At 45.9% G+C, this 21,715-nt stretch overlaps 1 protein-coding gene across 4 annotated transcripts in view; it reads left to right on the top strand.

The window, feature by feature from the left end:
* Positions 1 to 21,715, top strand: part of BICD2 (BICD cargo adaptor 2) — a 90,917-nt gene that overhangs the window by 32,098 nt on the left and 37,104 nt on the right. The window lies entirely within an intron of this gene.

The following is a 21,715-nucleotide window of genomic DNA, read 5'->3' as shown; positions in this document are numbered from 1 at the left end:
GTTCTGTATTTCCCCTTAACCCTTCCTATTGTTGTTCCATATCATTAATAAATCTTTTTGACTTGCGATTTAGTGTGTGGTTATTGCACAAAGCCCAGAGATCATCTGAGGAAATCTGGGATGTCTACGTTTTCATAGATATTTCCGAAGGCTCTATGTTTGGAGCATGAGCAATTTCCTTTTGGAGAAGCAAGGCTGATAAAGACCCCGTTGGGGGCCTACTTGTGTGACTTTTTCTTGCCTCGCCCGAGAGCCAGGATTCTGACCTCAGCTGCTTCAAGGGGGACATCGCATGTGCTAGCAATGAGACCAACCAGGACACCAAGCATGAGAGGGATGCATGAGACTTGCAGTAACAGACATGGGTTTCTGAACCTACTTGGATGAAGAGAATCAGAACAGAATAGCCAAAGGCCTATTTAGTCTGACTCCATCACCCTGTTCTCAAAGTGGCCAACCAGATACCTATGCGAAACCTGCAAGCAGGACCTGACAGCATTTTGCTCTCCTGTAGTTTCTAGCAACTGGTGTTCAGAATGATTTCCTTGGTTTTCCCCTGCAAAAAGCATTTTTGACATGACAGCTTAAAAATAGCCATCTGCTATTAAGTAATGTCATATGATCCTATGATTTCCTTCTGCTTGCATGGTTAAAAAAAAAATCTAAAGGAGTCCTGCTGGGCAAAAATCAGGACATATGAAAAAACTACTCCTTCCTGTTTTCCATTTTGTAACTAAATGTTGGCACTGTTTCTTCCTTGGAGACCTCTGACCAAATATATCTCCAGAGAGAATTATCCATTTTGTTTTGTTTTGTTTGGAATGACCTTGACTCGCTGTTGACCAGTGACATCACCATCAGGAAGGCTTTGTAATGCAGGCTGCAAGTTCCTTCACACAGATGCTCTAGATATTAGTAGCATTTAAATGGATTGCTTTTCAGCCATGTTTCTCAGCCTCCCAGTCAGTTTGGCACCAGTATAGGATGTCTGTGGCACCTGGAGCCCGCCTGTGGCATGAAATGGAAGCTGGCAAAATGCCTTGGATAGCTCCAGAAGGGGGAGGCTGGATGGGAGGGGGGAGGCTGCAGGATCAGAACAGTCAGGGAAACGGAGCAAAGAGGTCACAGGCTGAAGCCAGGTAGGGGAGAGTAGCTGAAGGAAGAGCTGACAGGCAGCTTGGGAAGACCGAAAAAGGAAGAAGACAGAAGGAGAACTGAGAAGGAGAACTGACACAGGCCTGCATTAGGGATGTGGGGTGGGAAGAAAGAAGAGTGAATAGACAAAAATGCAGAGAGCAGAGGTGCAAGAGAACATGGCTGGAGCAGTGTCAGTTGGGGATTGACACCCATACCCAGTACAGGAGAGAGCTGGGCTGGGGGGCAGGTGATATCCAAGGGGGTTGTGGAGCTGGGGAGGGGCTTAAGTACAGAGTGTATTGCTTAGTTTGCTGGCACATTATGATGGTTCAGAAAAACAGACTTGTGGGGGGTGGGACGGGGCATTATCAGTCAGATGGGCGGGGGTATAAGTAATAAATTATTATTATTAACATTTCCCAAAAAACTTCAAAATTGCTATTCAGTGCAGCCTTTACCATCCCTTTAATTCCGCTCCCCCTGCTTCTGAAAGAACCAAAAAATTCTAATTACAGTCAGCAAAATTATTTGGGGAACCTTTAATTTTTCTCCTCCTCTGCAACTATTTTGCTATGTTCTCTGAAGACCTCTGGCTGCCAGTCTGTTTTTAAGCCACTTAAAAACAGCTCAAGCAGCTGTTGGTTTAGCAGTTTACTCCCAGGCAAACTTTGCGCTCCCCAGGATAGCATTTTTTTCATTGTGAGTAATGTGGTTGTGGGCAGCCAGTCAGTCCTGTCGAAGGGCCACCAAGATGATTTCCTACCCTTCAACCTCTCTCCTGCCTCTTCTGGCCTCCTGAGAGCAGGGCATAAGGAGGCACATGGCTTGCAGCGGGAAAAAGAGGAGCTGAAAAGATGCCACGCTAAATGCCCAAGTGTGTTTTGGCATGGAGGGCTCACTTGGCATGTGTGTGACAAGGATCTCATTTCCAAGGCTGTGAATAACGATTACAGCCTCAACTGTGTGTAACAAAACCAAATTGCCACTCCAGTGGGGCAAACAGTGTTTGATTTCCTGTTTCCTGGTCAAAAGAGTTCACTTTGTTCAAAGAGGCAAAAATAAATGCTGACAAATGAAGCACCCTCCTTGCTGTGACTAATGTCCCTTGGCTCTTGATGCCATGTAATTAATCGTAGGATCACATAATTTATCACTTTGGGGAATGTGGCTGATTTATGCAGTGCTTGTAAAACGTTTCAAACACAGAAGTGAGGCCTAACATTGAAGCTTGCACTAACTTTTTTTTTGGGGGGGCAGCTCCATGCAAGCAATCTGTATGTGCCTGAAAAAACAGCAAAATATCCACTGGCACCTTAAAAGAAGAGAAGAAGAAGAAGAAGAAGAAGAAGAAGAAGAAGAAGAAGAAGAGTAGTAGTTTGGATTTGATATCCCGCCTTTCACTCCCTTTAAGGAGTCTCAAAGCGGCTAACAATCTCCTCTCCCTTCCTCCCCCACAGCAAACACTCTGTGAGGTGAGCGGGGCTGAGAGACTTCAGAGAAGTATGACTAGCCCAAGGTCACCCAGCAGCTGCATGTGGAGAAGCGGGGAAGCGAACCCGGTTCCCCAGATTACGAATCTACCGCTCTTAACCACTACACCACACTGGCTCTTAACACCTGCGAGACTAGACATCCAGTGTGGTGTAGTGGTTAGTGTGTAGTACTAGGACCTGGGAAACCAGGGTTCGAATCCTCACTTTGTTGTGAAACTCACTGGGTGACATTGGACTAACCATGGCCTCTAAGCTTAACCTATTTCACAGGGTTTGTTGTGGGGATTAAATGAGGAGGGAGAGGACCATGCACACCATGTTGAGCTCCTTGCAATACGTAGTATATTTAATATAGCATAAATCAAACTAAGGCCCGGGGGCCGGATCCTGCCCAATTGCCTTCTCAATCTGGGCTGCGGACGGTCCGGGAATCAGCGTGTTTTTACATGAGTAGAATGTGTCCTTTTGTTTAAAATGCATCTCTGGGTTATTTGTGGGACATAGGAATTCATTCATTTCCCCCCCCCAAATATACTCCAGCCCCCCACAAGGTCTGAGGGACAGTGGACCGGCCTCCTGCTGAAAAAGTTTGCTGACCCCTGAATGTACTCCAGCTTAAGGCTACCCTCTAGCAAATTTGCCTGAGTAGTTTGCAAGAGAAATAAGACTACCCAGTCAAAAGAATGAAGAGAATCACATTGGTATTGGGGAAACCATCTCAATAACTGAAACTGACAACACACCAGAAGATGATTCCAATCAGTTTGAACAGCAGCAACAACAAAAACTTTCTAAAAAAAAATAAGATAGATAGATAGATTCTTTATTGTCATTACACTAGTGCAACATTGCACAAGTGCAACGAAATTGGATGCCATCCCTTAAAAACAACAAAAGCAAAACAACAGCAACAACCAAACAAACAAACCACCTTCCAACCACACCCACACCCACACCCACACCCATCAAACTCCCAGGTCTCACTATCGAGTTACAGCATTCAAAAAGGCCACAGCTCTTGGATAGAAACTGTTTTCAGTCTATTTGTCCTTGACTTGATGTTTCTATACCTCCTGCCAGAAGGCAGTAGTGCAAACAGACTGTATCCCGGGTGAGATGGATCCTGCAGGATGTTGTTTGCTTTCCTAAGGCAACGGGAACCGTACAGTTCTTCCAAAGGTGGGAGAGGGTGACCAATAATCCTTTGGGCTGTGGTTATGACCTTCTGGAGCACCTTCCTCTCCCTAGCTGTACAACTGGAGAACCAAGCACAAATACAGTATGTAAGTATGCTCTCTATGGAGCCTCGGTAGAAGGACACCAGCAGTCTCTCACTCAGATTGTTCTTTTTTAAAAGTCTGAGGAAATAAATTCTCTGCTGGGCCTTCTTCACCAGAGCAGTGGTATTTGCGCTCCAAGTCATGCCCTGATCCATAGTCACTCCCAAAAACCTGAATTCCGCCACCCTCTCCACCCGTTCCCCGTTGATATACAAGGGCTGAATGTCCGCCTTTTTCTTCCTGTAATCCACCACCAATTCCTTGGTCTTAGCCGTATTGAGAGCCAGATTGTTCTCTCCACACCAAACACAGAGCCGCTCCACCTCGTCCCGATAGGCGGACTCATCCCCTCCTGAAATGAGCCCCACCACCGTAGTATCATCAGCAAACTTGATGATTTTGTTGCTGGAGTAGATGGCTGTACAGTCATACGTATAGAGAGCATAGAGCAGGGGACTCAACACGCAACCCTGTGGTGAGCCGGTGTTAAGGCTAAGGGCTGTGGACACATGTGACCCTACTCTAACCCTCTGAGAACGTTCTGACAAAAAATCCAAAACCCAGAGACAGGTGGAGTTGGGGAGTCCAATCGTCTCTAGCTTGGACACCAGTCTATGGGGGAGGATAGTGTTAAAAGCAGAGCTAAAATCCACAAACAGCAGCCTCACATAATTCCCCGGCCGCTCCAGATGGGACAGAGCAGCATGGAGAGTGATGGTGATAGCGTCTTCTGTGGATCTATTTGCCCTGTATGCAAACTGGTAGTTGTCAAAAGTTGATGGAAGACAGGAAATAATATGACGGCGCACCAGTTTCTCAAAACACTTCATGATGATTGGAGTCAGTGCAACTGGTCTGTAGTCATTCAAACTACTGATTGTGGATTTTTTAGGCAGAGGGACAATAGTTGACGACTTCAGGCAGGGTGGGACAATAGACTGGTGTAAGGACTTATTGAAGATCTTAGTGAAGACCCTCGCCAGCTGATCCGCACAGCCCTTCAACACCTTTCCAGTGATGCCATCAGGTCCAGCCGCCTTCCTCGGATTCACCATCCTCAATACTTGTCTCACCTCATGCTCCTCTACAGTGAATGAGGGGCCCCTATGGGCTGGTGGCTGTAATACCGGTGACAGGACGGTGACAGGGAGTTCTGTAACTTGGGTGCCATCACTGAGGCCCCATCTACGCCAGACATTTAAAGCAGTATCATAATTTAATAATTACAGGGTTGGCTAGAGGAAGGGAGGGTAAGGGTAGGACATATATTACTTTGCGTGATGATGGACACAGGTTATACTTTGCTATCACGTGGAAGCTGGTTTAAGTTACTCCCATGTGCAAGTTCTAGTGTAGGAAACCATTTGCCAGCAGCAGATCATCCTGAAGTCAAGGCAGTTTTCTGTATGCCAATGGAGCTATGTTTATTTGGGGCATTTGCTGTGGTACTTAGGAATTCTCTATATTTGTACCTTTGAAGCTTAAAGGTAAAGGTAAAGGGACCCCTGACCATTAGGTCCAGTTGCGGACGACTCTAGGGTTGCAGTGCTCATCTCGCTTTACTGGCCGAGGGAGCCAGCGTACAGCTTCCGGGTCATGTGGCCAGCATGACTAAGCCGCTTCTGGCAAAATCAGAGCAGCGCATGGAAACACAGTTTACCTTCCCACCGGAGTGGTACCTATTTATCCACTTGCACTTTGACGTGCTTTCGAACAGCTAGGTTGGCAGGAGCAGGGACCAAGCAACAGGAGCTCACCCCGTCACGGGGATTTGAACTGCCGACCTTCTGATCGGCAAGCCCATGGCTCTGTGGTTTAACTCACAATGACACCTGTGTTCCTCACAGGTCAAACTATCTGTGACATGGGTTGATTTTTGAGGGTTGCCTCTTTGTGGTTGTTTTTAACTTTTAGACCAGCTTTACTGCCTTTTTCAGAAGCGGTCTGGTAAATGTTCAAGGGTTGGGTTGGGGGCTGTTTAAAAAACAAAACACAAACCTTGAAAATATTGGCTGTGGCTGAATTCTTACTGCCTTTCACAACCCAAAGATCTTCTCTTTTCATTCTGGTCACCTAGAATTTGTGAAGTTTCTTACACATGCACATCTAATATAGTCCTTTGGAAAATGGAGCAGAGTGCAAGACCATGGCTTTCCCCCCCTTCTCTGATCTTGTTTGGATTCTAGAAGACGAAAATGAAACTGAGGCTCAGCAGGGACAGTTTAATGTGCTAATATTCCTTAGTGCCCATTTCTGAATCCAGCTAAGAAGGGTCATGTTTCTGGATTGCTGGATTCCTTTCTTATTCTTCACCCTTAAAGAAGACGTCCGCTGAAGGCCTAGTCACTTAACAAGGGCAATGGGGAGCTCCTCTCAATAAGACTGCTGTATTTTTAATGCTTCGTCCCGCTTTCTGCACCAGCACTTTCTCTTGGGGTGCTTCTTTCCTTGACTGAATTACAATAAATGCCTTTTAGCGGCATTTATCATAATCACGTGTCCATGCCCGTTAGCTTCCAAACACAGCATTATTGTCAAGGGGGGATGCTGTACATGGTAATGTAAATGTAATGGGGAGAATCCAGCCTGCCTTGAAACGTGCCTTGTGAATGGGCGAAAGCAGCAATTAATGTCTCAATGTTGGTTCATCTGTTGAGTACAATTAGCTTCATCTATCAGCCTTTCACTTCAGAGAAAAGGGCAGTGTGGCATTTATTAAAGGACGGCCTTGTTCTGCTTGACATTTCAGAGCCACATGTCACTGGGTGTCTCAGCTGGAGGAATGGGTGAGACTGGGGGACACAACAATGTATTTGTGGGACTTGGATTGAAACTGGCAATGCCTTGGAGATGTGGAAGCGAATGTAGACCCTCTGCCTTAGAAGTGGTGGTGGTGTGGGGAGGGACGGGGCTCCCAAGTGTGAATGCTTTCCCTCTTTTTTGCTTTCTAGGAAAAAGTTGCTAGACAGACATCTCGCCCCCTCCCTACCACCCAGCAGAGCGCTCCATGGGCTATTAGTGATGCCCCTTCTCACACTTCCAGCAGAAGTGTTTAATTGGAGCCTGCTGTGAGGAGAGCTCTGATTCCAGGAGGCCTGCAGTGTGATAAAGGTTACATCATTTCACTGCCACTGTGGATTGTGATAACATGTTGAGCTCTTTCCCCCCCTCCTCCTCTACACACACACACAACTTTATCTTCTTTATGATGACACACACAGGGAAGGACGGTGACATAGGATAGCGCTGTTGCTTTTCAGTGCAGCGAAAGTCAGTGCAGCAGATATTTCGGATGGTGCAGCCTCCATCAGGTGGGGCAATTTGGGGCGGTTCATACAAATGTATTGTGTTAAAATGGAAAATTTGCAGACAAGCGGAAGTGGTGTTTGCGATAGCTTCTGGAGGGAGTTGGGGGAGGGGCGCAGCAAAGCCATAGAGCATTTGCTTTTCATTGGCAACCTAGATCTTCTTCAGTTGCCTAAGCATGCATCATGGAAGACACACTCTCTCTCTTTCTCCGTGTGGGAGGAAAAGTGCTTGGCTCTGCAAATTAGGAAGAAGTAGGGTAAACTACTTATTATTATTATTTATTTATTAGGGTAAACCTAATAAATGTTTTATTAGGCTCTTAAGTGCATACATGGGGTTATTCTGGCACTGCTTAGATTACTAGTGGCATTGGGTTCAGTTGCTGGGGACATAGACAGCATCCTCATCCTTAATTCCTGGATTACCTTCCAGGCTTTCCCCCTGGGCATTTTCTGTGGATTTACTTCAGGTATTCCCTGTTCTCGTGCTGTCTGAGGGTGTATCTAAGCCTACACTTAAATCCACATGCTTTACAGGAGATCACAAAAAAAGAGAGAAAGAAAAGCAGGCGGGTTTTCTCCAAGCTTTTCCTGTGGAACCGGCACCTTCTCTCATTGAATTCAAAGTTTTACTGTTTCTGCATAAGCTAGCAGTTCTTTGCACATAAAGGGAAAACAAGACACTTGAGCACAATGCCTGTGGCACCTAATACACTAGCATATTCAAATACAGATTCTCCAGTCATGTAGGTGGAATCCTAAAGGCTTTTTGATACACAGTACAGCTGCAAACTTGGATTCAAGACCAAGTTCACACTTGGAGGGCTGCACTCTGATGAACATACCTGTCGATGACAAGTATAAAAAGGCCCTAATGTAGATGTATTTTTGTTGATGAACTGATAGCCCTGATATTGAATGATTGGAATGTGATATTGATCATCCTCTAGGTGGTATAATCTGGAGTGAGAAACCTCAGGCCAAATGCAGTCTTCCAGATCTCTCTATTGAATCCTCAGGACTTCCTCTGGCTCCGCCCCTTCTCAGGCTACAGCCCTCACCAGTCTTGCTCCATGCCCTCCTCAAGTAGTACTGCATCCTGGAACTACAATGATAAGTAATAGTAATTTATTATTTATACCCTGCCCATCTGACTGGGTTTCCCCAGCCATTCTGGGTGGCTTCCAACAAAATATTAAAATACAATAGTCCTCTGACACAAAACCCCACATATATTAAGTAAAATAGAAACATCGCCACCCAACCCAACCCCACTCACCTTTCCACTGTTACGGCTAAAATCTGGGTGCAGGGCTACTCTGCCACCCAGCTCGTCGGACTAGGTCCGCGGGTCCATGCGGAAGAAAATGAGCTCAGCCGGAAGCAGGAGCAAACTGCAGAAGATCCAAGTTTATTGCGCAACAGGTTCAAGGCGAGATTGAACCCCGAGAAAGGGGTGACGTGAACTTTTGAAATTTCCCCCCATATCCCAGAATACAGTGCAAAATACATCCCAGTTACATCATGAATACATTAAGAGGTTGGGTTACACAGATTACATCACGAATACATTAGGAAGAGGTTGGGTTACACCGGATTAACATATGGAGGAGGGAGGGGGGAATATGCAGAGAGCTGGAGATATGGAGGAGGGAGGGGGGAATATGCAGAGCTGGAGATATGCGCAGATAAGCACATCCTGAGAAGACAATGGTCCATGTATGCATTGCTTGAGGGATTATGGAGGACAGGGGAGGTGTCATGGGGTCGTAGAGAAATTGAGCAAATTGGCACGTTGATTTTCTATGAATTTTATAGATTTTAGCCCCTTTTGACATTGACAATTGGAAATAAATGGATATATTGTAGCGAAGAAGAAGGTGAAGAAGACATGCCCCCCCTTCCGTATCACCCCCTCCACCTCTTTCCCCCTTTTCTTCCTAATGTCTCAACAAATGAAACTGATCTGTAAAAGATGTTACTTGAAAAAGAGAGAGAGAGAGAGACATTGCACATGCTTTTGTAAACATGAGGAAAGCCTGCTGGATCAGGCCAGTGTCTCTCCTAGTCCAGCTTCCTGTTGTCACAGTGGCCAACTAGATGCCCATGGGAAGCCCCCAAACAGGACCTGAGCGCAACAGCCAGCGCACAGGACTTGACTAATGCTCAGCATTTCAGGAATTGTATACACATGTGTGCAGAAGTAATCCTCATTCAGTTTAATCCCGTGCACACCTTTTTTGGAGGTGAAGCTGCCACATTTAGCACAGTGGGGTCTTCTTTGAGTAAGCATGATTGCTGCTTTATCCTTGTACCATTTTGTAATCAGAAAGAAAACTTTAAATGAACTTACTTTTTTAAAGAAAACCAACACCACCGTATTCTGATAATTTTTGCTGAGGAAGAATGTTTGGATGTGAGTTTTCAGCTGGAGGTAACGAGTGATTAGAATATGCATATGCAGGGCGTACACTAAAGCCTGATTTAACAGCTTGAGATGATTCTTCTTCTGGATGTTACTGTGCCATCCCCAGATTAGTCTTCAGTTTATAGAGATTCGTGTCATCGCCATGCTGCTGACCAGTGTTTGACCCCATAGCTATATCATCCTCTTTATACATGAACCTCGATCCTTCTGTTCTTTTGAGAGGGTTACAGCAAGGTTTCAAATAATCATGCTCGCTGGAAACAAATATGTAAAACTCAGAATTGGCTAGAATTATTATTCTCCTGGGGTAACTGCTTCCTAATTACTTAATTATTGGGGCGGGTACATAAGAAGGGGGAGGGGAGAGGGAACGGAACCATTTTTTTAAAAACCTGTTATAATAATCCCAAACTGAAGACATGAATCTGAACTCAAATTAATTTCGGATCTGGATTTGGGCTGGGGAAATGACCTTTGTATTTTTAATCTATTTCTGGGATTCACTCAAATCCTGATCTTGCCAAGATTACAATTTATATTTTCCGATAGGCTTGAAATTTGTATTTTAACCAGTTAAACTGCATTGCAATGGCAAGCCTGAAAGCTTACCAAGAACAAAGGGTTTAAAGACTAAGGGTGATATTCAACTGAGTTTGTGGGGAGATGGGGCTAGGTTTATGTCTTGGTGTCACAGTTCCTAGGGCAGCGGCTATTCCTTTTTATTTTATTTTTGGCGAGGGGAGGGGGGTTAGTTGCGCTGCAGGATAGTAACGCTGAATAATTTTGGAACTCTTGCCCTGTAACGCTGCAGGCCTGCTTGGCTTGAGTTGTCTGGTTTATTAACCTTAACAAATCATGTGGCGGCTGCTATGAATTATGCAGGGCAGCCTGACCCATTTGCTGGCAAATCTGTTTGCAGGGCAAGGCAGGTCACGTGTGGTCTGTGGGATTGCATTGGCAAATAAAAGCTTTCTAGCCTCAGAGGTGCTCAGTACACCCTTTGCCTTCACAGTACATTATTGTTCAGCCATTAGGAAGTAATAGTTTTTTTTTGGGGGGGGGAGCGAGGGGAATGCTGCAAATATGCCATGCCAGAATTCTGTAAAGCCTTCCAGGTGTGATCTGGTCAAGCAGTGGCTCAAAATGCCTGGTTTTGGTGTCAGTGTAGCTGCTTAGAAACAAGAGAAATTGCTCTGGAGAGAGGGCGGGTGGCTGAGGGAACTAGGATGGGATTCTTCTGCTTGCTATTCGTTTATGGGTACATTGTATACATTTTGGCAAAGGGCAGTATCCTGACAAATCGGATCAGGATCGTGTATGCCAGGAAGAGAGAAAGCACCGCCAATACATCTCACGCAAAGCCTATGTATTCTGTCATTTATGCATAGCGTAGCCTGCAAATTTTAAGTCAGTGCAGTCACAAGTACTGTCAGAGATAGTTTAGGGAGATGGAGGGGCCTGGAAAGAGTGCACCAGACCATCTGTCTCCTAGGGTCTCCACGTGTGTAAGGGGGCAGGGAGGAATTACTGCAGCTCTGTGCATTCATTGTAAAACAAAACGTGTATGTGTATGTATCTCTCCATCTCCCCCAGCACCCTCTGTGCAACAGTGGCGGAAGATCACCCTGTGCTAACTACAATGAAAGGCGGCGTTATTTCTTTATGGATTCTTTGAATAAAATGGATGTGTCTTGAGTTCTTTGGCCTCTAATTATTGCACTAATAAGTGGAACGGGATGGCTCAGGAGACTGACTGTTCTTTCGAGCCAGATCCGTTTGCCTTTAGTCAGCTGGGACCAAAAGCAATTACTCGTTGATGGATGGCTAGTGGCCCATGTGTGCACATTCAATGGCTTCGGGGAAGTTGCTTGCAGACAGATGTCCGCACTGCAACAAACTCTGAGGATTAAATTCAGCCGCAGTCTGACCGTCTGGGGCTGCTTCTATTTGGGTCTGGAGCATTGCCAGAAAAGCACAGCAAGCCCAAGTGACCTAATGATACGGCCTCTTCTTTTCCAATGCATTGTACAATCAGAAGACCCGGGAATCCCATTCCCCCCCCTTCAATACTTTGTATATAAAACATTAATAAAGTTGAACCAGAAAGTAACGTAACATTATAAAATATTTTTTGACAGGAGCATTGGAAATAGGTTCCTTGTATACACCCTGCCTCCTGAAGCTCCAAGTAGGACTGGACAGGACATTTGAGATACACTCAGTACGAGGAATTCAGAGAACACTTGTTTCTGTTCTCTATTCTTTTGTCTCTACCTCCAATTTATTTTCTACCATGCTGCCTTCCATTCTTTCTTCTCATTCCCTCTGTCTCTTCTCATGGTTGCCATTTTCTCCTGCATCATGTTTCTGTTTCAAGCTGGTTCCAACCTGAAGTTGTGTAGGCAGTTGGTCTGTACAGCAAAGTACAGTGGTACCTCGAGTTACAAACTCTCCGCTAACCTGGAAGTAGTACCTCGGGTTAATAAATTAGCCCCAGGATGAGAACAGAAATTGTGCAGTGGTGGCGTGGCAGCAGCAGGAGGCCCTATTAGCTAAAGTGGTGCCTCAGGTTAAGAACAGACCTCCAGAATGAATTAAGTTCTTAACCAGAGGTACCACTGTACATTTCCCAGGTGTGTTCTTCATTAGCTTGCCATAAGGAGCTTCAGAATGGCAGTGATGGATCAAGGGTAGGTATATGGCCTCACATTCTATGAAGCTCATGCTGTGGTGATGCCATTTTATGAACTGCGCTGCACATGCACTGTGTAACCACTTAGAGTGGCATATAAATACAATGAAATACAAATAAATAAAGAATGCAGACATGGCGAGGCTAGCCTTTTGCCCTTCATTTAGTGTTCTCAGTCATTTTAGAGAACTTTAAAAATTATTCTGGATTTTTTTGGGGGGTGGGGAATGAGCAGCTTAGAGGGAAACGTTCAGAAAATGTTGAGCGCAGAAAGTCCTTCTGTATAATTGCAACGTTGTGTCTGCTTTATGTCAGAGGCATTGTTGCCTGACAGCATGAATAAAAGTAAGTCGGCTTCAGACTTAAAAGGTGTGGCTGCTCTTTGCCTCCTGGTGACATTAGTTAAAGAGACACATGATGTGACCATCAGCACAGTCAGCACTTCTCTGCCCTAAGATGGGGAAATTCTGGCATATTGTGCATCAGCTTTGCCTGATGTAATCAGGAGTGGCAGGAAAGGGATGTGATTTGGCTGTGGTTACACCTTTCGGGTAACATCCAGTTTGGCCCACATATATATAGTGTATTATTTATTTGGAAGATTTCTATCCCATCCTTTAATCCAGATGATCCCCAAAGTGGTTTTCACTGGATCTATAATAATACACACACCCCAAACCCATATAGCTCAACAGCCCTTCTTTTCCTGGTCAACAGATGGGGTCAGAGTGTGCCTCTCTTCAACTCTGCAGTGCAGGGGGAGCTTGTAGTTAAAGCTGAGTGTTCATTTGACATGGGGGAGAAGGCAGCAAACGCTCTGCTGCAGGTCTTTTCTTCCTGGCTGATGGATAGGGAAAGGGTAGTCTTCCCTCGCTGCAATGTTCTTCCTGGGAGGCAGGGGGTGCAACCACTGGAAAACCTTGTTCCCCTGGCTTAGCCCAGAATGTGCTTTCTTTCTGTTCTGCAGATCCACAGCAATTTATTTATGCCTTAAGAACTATTACCTCCCATGCCTTAGTTATTCAAATATCATTATGATCTACATTCACAGTGTCAGCTCCGTCAGCGTGTATAATGAACTCCTGTCTATCTGAATGTTCATTATATGCCTCCATTGCTAATTGTATTTATTTAATAAATATCAGAGACAGCTCCCACTTTTTTGCAAGGTGGGCATTCTCCTTTAATTTGTAAAATGCACTTCTCTTCTTGTTTAATGCCCTGGTTTTTTTAAAATGAATATATTGATGGGGGAAGCAACGAAGGGGAGTAGAAACAGATTCAAAATGCCAGCAATGATATTACCAGATCAAGAGAGAGGCTGTGTCATCTTCTTAGTGTGCTACTCTGAGTTTAATCTGTGAATTATTTTTCCCTCCTGACACGCAGCATAATGGAGAAGATAAATTTGCATATTGCTAGCTCCACCTGACTACTAGTCCTGTCAAGAAACACATCAACAATGATGCACAAGGTCACAGCAGGATGCATAAAGTATTCCTAATCAGGCCATAATTGCTGTGCTGGAAAACTTATTAAAATAATATAGTAGGAGGTATACAAATTGCTTACTCCCCACAAACCCCTCCCTACTAAACACCAGTCGCTAAAATGTTCTTTAATTGCTATACTGTTTTTTTAACATTTTGCATATACACAGTATTTAAGTTTGTGTTGGCCTCCCCGTGGTTCTTGCAGATGAATAACCAGCGGTTCCAAATTGGCAACTTATTTTGTTTGCAAAGTTAATTTTGCTCGCTTGAAAATACACCTTCGCATTTAAAATATTTCATCCTAAGACTCCACTGGTATGGTTAAAATTACAATGGCAGCAGAACTGCTTGCTCAGCAGGTGTAAGAGAATCACAGGCAGCTTTTGAGCAGAGAGATCAAAACAGGGCATCAGCACTTGCCCCCTCATGGTGTGAAAATGCATCCATGGTAGCAGCACCCCAAAACTACCATTGTTTTGTATAGATGGTAGAAACAAGTGTCTCCCATCACCACAATTGTACTAGGCTTGTACTAGGCTACAGTTCATAATGTTCTTCTCTAGTCAGATCAGAGTGTGTGTGTGTGTGTAGGGGACTAGAGAATGAGCTGCACAGTTGGCTGCCTGGCCATTTTATCGCCTGCCTCAGTGCTAGCACTGATGGATGCACAGTTCACTGTTGAGATGCAGAAGATCAAAACAGGGCATAATGTGTGTATGACTAGAGCCTTTTTCAAGTATTAATTTTCACGCTGAGGCCAAGCAAGGTGAAAGGGGCTATGGGCTGTGTATGGGCATGGTGTCTCCCTTAGCAATCAGCCCTTTCAAATCAAGGGAGAAGTCACAACCCGCAGGGAAGGCTGCAGAAGTTAATGCTTAACATAGTAATAGTGGCAGTGGGGGCAGGAGCAAGGCAGTGCTACTTTGGGGGTGAAGCTAAATACATGACCGCACAGCCATTTTCCACCCTGCTTGTCTTCTACATGCGTGTAATGTGTAAAGAGGCCTTAGGGGAGGCAGACTTTTGGTATGCAGTGATTTCTGGAAGACCCCTGCAGAGTACAAACAGCATAATGGCAAACTGATTAGAGGGCTTCTGTTCTAGTAAGCAGTGCATAACTTTTGTAAAATAAAATAATAAAAGAAAGAATTGGTGGTTAACTTGGTTCTATCTATAAAAAAACCTGAGCATGTGGGAAGGCATTTGGTCTGAACGAAAGATATGCATCTGTGGCCATTGGCCTTGTGAAGCTTTTGATATGCAAGCTCACAAGTTAGGAGTTTTGGAGCAATGGGAATGTTTTTTTGTTTACACCTGCCCTGTGCAGCAGCACAGACCTTTTAAAAAAATGACATAAATCTACATGTGCAACTTGTTGTGTGCTCTTGCATGTGCAGTTTAACAGAATCATATTATTGTGATGAACAGTTACCTTTGTGGCACAGGAAACAAGAGGTGTCAAAATCCGTAATAGCTTCATAGGGAAAATATTGACTGTGTAACCTGAGATCAATCTTGCACTTTATTCAAACGTTCAGAAATGTCAATAAAAATTTAACGGTTGCGGGTTTTTTGTTTTGTTTTTGCCTTGTTTCTTTAATTGCAATGAGAAATGTTGAGGTGGCTGTACAACAAATGTATTTGAAAGGAAGAATGCCTTGCTGAAAGGTCTGAGAGTATAAACTGCCATGGCAACAATTCTTTACAAGTTCAAATGGGTCGATAGGAATGAGAAAAGAAAGTCCTTATGATAAGCATCTGATTTATGAGCTTAAAAGGAAAGGCAAAGGTTCAGTCAGCACGATATCTTAAGAACTGAGACCCCAGGTGCCACTGTGGGAGGCAGAAATCCTTTATATTGTATATTTATAACAAAACCAGACCTTTTCATAAAATGCGTTGGATTTGGAAGCAGTCTCTCCCTCCCCCCTCAATATAGCTAGCATTTCACGAATTTTAAGAGGCCCAACACCCAGGAAAAGGCATGCTGCAAAGACCTTAAAAATAAAAACAGCCAGTTGTGTAATAACAAATGCAAATTTTGTGTGTGTGTGTGTGTGTGTGTAATAGTTTTAACTCACATACCTCAATAATAGGAAGGTGCATAGTATTTGCATGTGTGCATCCATACACTGTGTGTGTGTGTGTGTGTGTGTGTGTGTGTGTTGTAAGGTAAAGGGACCCCTGACTCGTTTCTATTCTGTAAATGGAGGTTGGTTTGAGGCCTGGGATTGCTACCGTAGTGGGGCGAGGTTTGAGGCCTGGGATTGCTACCGTAGTGGGGCGAGGGAGGTATGGCGGTGGGGGCAGATGTCATAGGCGAAGGGGATCGAGATATGGATATGCTCGTACCCCTTCCAATCTGCGCCCCATCCCGAGGGACGAAGGTAGGGTGAGCAAGGATTACTCACTTCCGTCACTGGTGTTGTGCAATGCCAGGTCTATAGGCAAAAAAACCGCCACCCTGCGAGACTTCTTCACCTCGCAGGGGGTTGACCTGGCTTGTGTGACGGAGACCTGGGTGCGCGAAGGGGAAACTGTTACCTTACGAGAGATGGCGCCCCCGGGTTTCTCCGTCCTCCACCAGTCGCGGACTGTGGGCCGGGGGGGAGGGGTGGCATTATTAATCCGAGAAGACTGTTCTTTCAGGGCTCTACCATCGCCATCGATCCCCGGCATTGAATGTGTTGGCCTAGTGTGGGGCTCCGAGGAGAGCTTGGCTGTCTGGCTGGTGTACCGGCCACCTAGCGCACCAGCAGCCACCCTGTCAGGCCTGCTGGAGGCGGTGGCCGGCTGGGCCTTGGAGTTCCCCAACCTATTGGTACTGGGGGACTTTAACATCCATGCTGATGCCACTCCCTCCTCACAGGCTCTGGACCTGGTGTCTTCCATGGCGACACTAGGGCTCTCCCAGTTTGTTTCGGGCCCCACACATCAAGCAGGCCACACGCTGGATTTGATCTTTGGCGCCGGTATAGATGTGATCATGTCTCCCTCGATGAAGGTGCCATGGTCTGATCACTATGCACTGAAAGCCAGGATTGATTTTCCACCCCCACCCTGCTTAGGTGGCGAGCCAATTTGGGCTCGCCCGCGGAGGCTGATGGACCCTGATAGATTCCGTCAGGCCTTGCGGGACCTTGCTCCCCCTGGCGACTCATTGACTGAGCTTGTTGAGGGCTGGAATATCCAGCTCCTGGCAGCCATCGATGAGATCGCACCTAGGCGCCCTCTGCGACCCCGCAGAAACCGGGCTCCCTGGTTTACCGAGGAGCTTCGGAAAATGAAGCGGGACCTCAGACGGCTAGAGCGAGTATGGCGGGGTGCCCGTGACGGAGCTTCAAGAACATCTTATAGGGTTTTTATGAAAACCTACGAGATGGCAGTGAAGGCCGCTAAGAAGTCCTACTTCTCGGCCTCCATTGCCTCCGCTAGCTCTCGCCCGGCGCAATTATTTAGTATAATTAGGTCTTTAACGTCCCTCGAAGGACAGCCAAATTTAAATAACAATTCGGCACACAGCTGCGAGGCATTTGCGAGCTCTTTTGCGGAGAAGGTCTTGTTGCTCCGCCATGACCTCCCTGCCAATTTGGATACAATGAAGGAACTGGAGGCCCCTCGACTGTCCTCGGGTCCAGTATTGGACCACTTTGACCGGATATCCCCAGCTGATGTGGACAGACTCCTCCAAGCTGGAAAGCCCACCACTTGTCCTCTTGACCCGTGCCCGTCCTGGCTGATTAGAGCGTGTCCAGACGAGGTGCGGGCCCCCCTGGGTGATATCATCAATTTGTCCCTTGGCACTGGGATATTCCCAGGGGAACTGAAGGAGGCAGTGGTGCGTCCGCTCTTAAAGAAAACATCATTAGATCCTTTAGATCTATCCAATTACCGCCCGGTTTCGAATCTTCCATTCCTGGGTAAGGTGATTGAGAGAGCGGTTGCTGAACAGCTTGGTAGGTTTCTGGATGAAACATCTGCTCTCGACCCATTCCAGTCCGGCTTCCGCGCTGGTCATGGGACCGAGACGGCTCTGGTCGCCCTAACAGATGATCTCCGCAGGCAGCTGGATCGAGGCGGGTCGGGGCTGCTGATTCTTCTAGACCTGTCAGCAGCCTTTGACATGGTCGATCACGAACTCCTGGACCGCCGCCTTGCCGACGTGGGGATCCAGGGCACAGTCCTTCAATGGCTGCGCTCGTTTCTCTCCGGTCGGGGACAGAGGGTGGCGCTTGGGGGGGAATTGTCATCGCGCCACTCCTTGGTGTGTGGAGTGCCTCAGGGTGCGATTCTCTCCCCGATGCTTTTTAACATCTTTATGCGCCCCCTCGCCCAGCTTGTCCGGAGTTTTGGGCTGGGTTGCCATCAGTATGCCGATGACACCCAACTCTATCTGTTGATGGATGGCCATCCTGACTCGGCCCCAGATACACTGACCAGATGTCTGGAAGCTGTGGCTGGATGGTTACGTGGGAGCCGGTTGAAGTTAAATCCTTCGAAGACAGAGGTCCTCTGGCTGGGACGGAGCGATATGGGATTGAGGGGGCAACTCCCGTCTCTTGCGGGGGTGCAATTAGTGCCAGCATCATCCGTGAAGAGCTTGGGTGTAATCTTCGATACCTCCCTCTCTATGGAGGCGCAGATTACAGCTATAACAAAGGCGGCATTTTTTCATCTCCGCCAGGCTAAGCAGTTGGCTCCTTATCTCTCTCGCCCTGACCTAGCCACTGTGATCCATGCGACGGTCACCTCCAGACTGGATTATTGTAACTCGCTCTACGTGGGGCTGCCCTTGAGACTGACCCAGAAACTCCAGCGGGTGCAGAATGCCGCAGCGAGACTCCTTACGGGGTCTTCGCTGCGAGATCATATCCATCCGGTGCTGTACCAGCTGCACTGGCTCCCGGTGGAGTACAGGATCAGGCTTAAGGTGCTGGTTTTAACCTTTAAAGCCCTATACGGCCTAGGACCCTCGTACCTACGGGACCGCCTCTCCTGGTATGTCCCACAGAGAAATTTACGGTCTGCAAATAAAAACACCCTAAAGATCCCAGGCCTCAGAGAGGTTAGGCTGGCCTCAACTAGAGCCAGGGCCTTCTCGGCCGCGGCTCCAATCTGGTGGAACGCTCTGTCACAAGAGACTAGAGCCCTGCAGGACCTGGCATCCTTCCGCAGGGCCTGCAAGACAGAGCTGTTCCACCAGGCCTTTTGTCAGGGCGCAGCCTGACCCCCTCCTCTGGCAATCTGCACAAAAATTTGCTTGATGGTTGCCATTAATTTGATTTTAATTTGATTTAATTAATGTTATAATGAATGTTTTAGAATGTTGAACTATTTTTATTGTTGTTAGCCGCCCTGAGCCCGGCTTCGGCTGGGGAGGGCGGGATATAAATAAAATTTATTATTATTATTATTATTATTAGGTCCAGTCGTGGCTGACTCTGGGGTTGCGGCGCTCATCTCGCTTTATATGCCGAGGGAGCCGGCGTACAACTTCCAGGTTATGTGGCCAGCATGACTAAGCTGCTTCTGGCAAACCAGAGCAGTGCACGGAAACGCCGTTTACCTTCCCGCCGGAGCTGTACCTATTTATGTACTTGCACTTTGACGTGCTTTTGAACTGCTAGGTTGGCAGGAGGAGGGACCGAGCAACGGGAGCTCACCCTGTCGTGGGGATTCGAACCGCTGACCTTCTGATTGGCAAGTCCTAGGCTCCGTGGTTTAACCCACAGCGCCACCCGCGTCCCAGATGGGTGTGTGTTGTACTAAGTGAAAAATATTGTCATTTCAAAAGTCTTTTATGCAAAGTACTTACCATATAGGGACTCGGGTGGCGCTGTGGGTTAAACCACAGAGCCTAGGACTTGCCGATCAGAAGGTCGGCAGTTTGAATCCCCGCGACGGGGTGAGCTCGTCAAAGTGCAAGTAGATAAATAGGTACCACTCTGACGGGAAGGTAAATGGTGTTTCCGTGCGCTGCTCTGGTTCACCAGAAGCAGCTTAGTCATGCTGGCCACATGACCTGGAAGCTGTACGCCAGCTCCCTCAGCCAATAAAGCAAGATGAGTGCTGCAACCCCAAAGTCGGTCACAACTGGACCTAATGGTCAGGGGTCCCTTTAACTTTTACGTACCCTATATATCAAGGACTTGTTCAAGAAGTACTTTTGCTTCTTCAACAAAAGCTGAAAATTTGCAAGCTTCATCCACTTCATTCCTGTGCCTGGAAATTTTATTTGCTTCTGATGAAAAGAGGAAAAGTTACACAGATTTTAGATTACCCATAAGGGCGAATAGGAAACATAGCTTTATGCAGAGTGACCTGGAACACAAATTGAAGATTGAAGCAGACAGAGTACATAATGACTCAGAAACAGGTAAAAGAAGTCCCGATATGGACAACAATTTACAATGTGATTGATTTTGATATTAGAAATTGATTTGCGTGTTAAGGGAGGGATTATAAATTTTTGTAAACTTTGCTACACTTTTTTGTAGATTCTTATTTCAGTTATATTGGTTTGCTAACACCCTAACATATATAGAGATCTCAGTCATTCTAAGCTGCTGTGTGCAGTTGAAACTCATTTTACAGTAACTTGCACAGATGGCATGTTACTTTCTGTCTGAAATGTGACGCTTTTTAATTTCCCTAAGGACTGTTGTGTGCACCTGGCCAGAATTTCCTCAATGGGTATTTGTCTCTGGTTTCTCTAATTTGCTTATCTGAAATCAGATTCAATCTGATAGGAGCAATGAGTGGGTGGCTTGCATACAAGATGGCACAGACATGTTCAATCATATGCTTTAGTCCTGTTTGTTCAATAATTACCGTATCAGCGAATGTTTCCTATCTAATATGCTGAAGTAATGAAATTCTGAGGCCTACTTCTTGCATGTAGGAAATAAATTTCCTCCTGTGATGACAGATACGGTCTGAACGGCTAGGACATAAATGGCCAATGGAAAACTTGATAGATCATTAAACAGGGAGCAGTGTTTGGAGAAGGAGGAGAGATCCTGGGTTGCCCTTGACCAGGTTGAAAATGCAGCATTCGTACCAGCAATCTTTATATGAAATGAAAGAAAGAACTGGCATGTTGAACATACCAATTCACTCAAAAGACTCAAATCTATCTTGGAAGTCAGTAGTTGCAGAGACATATTGTAGTTCAAAGACAACATTCATTTCAGCTCTTACACATCAGTCCATCTGTCAGGTGGATCCCAACGAGAATATGGCTCCTTAAAATGGTAGGACAATTTGCCTTTATAAATACAGTGGTACCTCGGGTTACAGACGCTTCAGGTTACATACGCTTCAGGTTACAGACTCCGCTAACCCAGAAATATTACCTCGGGTTAAGAACTTTGCTTCAGGATGAGAACAGAAATTGCACAGTGGCGGTGCGGCAGCAGTGGGAGGCCCCATTAGCTAAAGTGGTGCTTCAGGTTAAGAACAGTTTAAGGTTAAGAACGGACGTCCGGAATGAATTAAAGTACGTAAGCAGAGGTACCACTGTATATTAATATTATTTGAGCTTCTCGGAAGAACTAATTGCAGGTGTTTGATAACACACAAAGAGGTAAATGGAAACACATCTTGGAGCAGATTCCGACTTGGTCATGGGAAGAAAAATAGCTTGTTAGCAATGAAGTTGTAAAAGAAAAGAAAAATCCCAACAAATTTACAGTAGTACATGTGAACAGTATGTATAGATTTGGTTCAACAATAAGAGTTCCTAATCATTATACATCTATAGTAAAAATAATTGCTGTTGGTAATGGGGCAGGACTCTTTGAGCAAGTAGAATTGTAAGAACTGTTTTGCATATTAATCATAGGATTCTTTGATCACTAGCTGTGTGCTTTATGCGTGGCCAGT

This window comes from Podarcis vaucheri, assembly GCF_965113315.1.
Source record: "Podarcis vaucheri genome assembly, chromosome: 2".
NCBI lineage: Eukaryota > Metazoa > Chordata > Lepidosauria > Squamata > Lacertidae > Podarcis > Podarcis vaucheri.
The sequence above is the reverse complement of the archived record's forward strand: the minus strand, read 5'-3'. Positions and strand labels throughout refer to the sequence as shown.